The sequence below is a fragment of the Aplysia californica genome, unplaced genomic scaffold (genome assembly GCF_000002075.1).
Source record: "Aplysia californica isolate F4 #8 unplaced genomic scaffold, AplCal3.0 scaffold00155, whole genome shotgun sequence".
NCBI lineage: Eukaryota > Metazoa > Mollusca > Gastropoda > Aplysiida > Aplysiidae > Aplysia > Aplysia californica.
The window spans coordinates 130,570-133,069 of record NW_004797425.1 but is presented as its reverse complement, the minus strand read 5'-3'; positions in this window follow the sequence as shown (position 1 = coordinate 133,069).

The window sequence follows — 2,500 nt, the reverse complement described above, 5'->3', positions numbered from 1 at the left end:
AGACAGACAGACAGACAGAGAGACGAAAGAAGGAGAAAGCGGATGGGCAAATATAGATGAGCAATGAAAGTACATTTGTAACTTAATAGGGTTTATCGCCCGTTTAAATTTAGATGAACTAGGAAATTCAAATAAACCGACATCTTTCAACGTCTCTAATTCTACATACTTACATGCACGGGCTGGAGAGTAAGAGGAAGACCAAGATGCCTCTAAAGCGACTCTGTGGCAGACACCCTCAGAATACACATGCCTTTCCTTCAGGCCACTCACCTGGGCGCAGACAGACAAAGCTGTATCTCCTTTGGATGGACACCGGTTTCAGAGTAAAAAGTAAAACAAACGTTACTCACAAGAATGATGACAATTTTATACACACACACACACACACACACACCACACACACACACACACACACACACACACACACACACACACACACACACACACACACACACACACACACGCTCACATGCACACACTACCCCCCCCCCCCCCACCACCAAGTACTCCTTTTTTTCCTTCTATTTTCTTGCGTGAAAAAACAGAGAAGAAAGCAAAAGCAGAAAAGAAGTGAACGCCCCCTATCCCCGTCGTAATCAAAAAGCAACGGCTCTTCCCGGCAATGAGTCTCGGAAATCCGGGAGCTCACCTCCCTCGATACTGAGATCATCATCCGGTCTTCAGTATTCCTCTCATAGCGCCACAGTTCCCCGGATAATTGAAATCGCATTAGCAAACTTATACCCGGCTTCCAAGAGAACGACGAGTGCTGAGCTCAGCGTCGATATTCCGCGGGAGTCCACCCCTTTCAACCTTTTTCTCTGACTCGGAGAAAAGAAAAATGCACGCTGTTAAACGGGAAATTCAGCTGCAGAAAGAGTCATGTGGCTAGTAACTTTCGGTTTAATAAGAATACTAATTTTCTTTTTGGTTTTTATTATTGTTTCTTTAGAAAACCTTCCTTGTGCACTTTGCAGGAAAGCAACGTTTCTGTCCATCATTGCTCCATGTTTGAAAACGACAATACACTTGTTTCATTGGAACTTGGCTCTTATAAATTTCCTTCTAAGTCTCATCTTGTAGATTGCTTTCCCCCTATGATCTTTGGCGCCAATTCATTTACAACAGTTTTGCAGTTACCCGCCTTGTAATATGAAGTTGTGTGAAGAACTAGGGCAAATATCCTCACTGGTATTGTTCTCACTTGCTCCCGAACTGTCTCAGACGGTGAACAGTTTCGGGGAAGATGCGGCCATTTTGTACCAAAAATATTTATTCAATTGATCCTGGCGCTCTTTGCACTAGTTAAGTTGGTTTTTAATTATCTTTGAATCGGTTGTTTAGAGTTGCTGTGAGTCGCAGCAAAGGGCCGGGTATTCATGCGCGTGGAGAGTGTTGGCGTGTGGCTGGAGGCGTCGTCGTTACCGGAACTGGGGAAGTCGCCATTTTGTCATTCGCTGCGGGCTACGACTAGACGCTTGAGAAGAAAGGAAAGGGGCAGCTCTCTTTCACATAAATAGCACATCTGGAATTTCAAGTGGGTCTCCCTTTTACCTTGCTTTTCTTTCTCATGGCCACTACTTTTCTTGCTTCATTTTTAGGGGGCGAAATACATTTGAAAAGATAACAACAGTCCAAAAAAAAATTCAAATCAAAATAGCAAGGGGGTAAAGCTTTTATTACATTTTCACTAGGACTGATTAATATTACACAAGATTTAGCAGGAATGGTTGCCCAAACGCAAAAAAGATGAAGGCTTTCCGTGATGTGTTCTCAGGCTTATAAAAACACTGCTTACTCAAAGCAAGGACTCTTCCCTGTCTTGACGAGTTTCAGTTTTTGAATTGAGTTTGCCTCCGAGCGTCGTCGGGCGAAATTAATTTGCGAGGGTCAAAACACCCCAAGATAGCTGTTAAATGGAAATTGGAAAAAAATAAAGCAACACAATAAGAACACAGCGTCGGGCTGGTTTTCAAGTAAAGATTTCAAACACTAGGGGAAATTGAGCAAAGGAGAGTAATCGACGCATAGCCCCAAGTGATGCCTCCGTCTCATTGTAGTGCCTCACTTCTCAAACGATTGCTTTGTGAGCATCCAGCAGGGGGTGGAGGCCTTTATGTTTGCTGGCGTTGTTCCCTCATTAAAGCGCGTGGCGATCGGGACGGGGCCGGAAAAAACATGATTTTCTGAGTCGAATCTCATACGTTGATCACGTTTCAAAGGGCACTCTGTGAGCTCGACCTGACTTTTGTGTGGTACATTGTACCTACTCCCAGCCCTTGGGGCATTGTAATTAGTGGTTAACAATTAAAGTCACACACACACACACACACACACACACACACACACATACACACACACACACACAGACGTGCGAGCGCACGCACACACACACACACACACACACACACACACACACACACATACACACACACACACACAGACGTGCGAGCGCACGCACACACACACACACACACACACACACACACACACACAT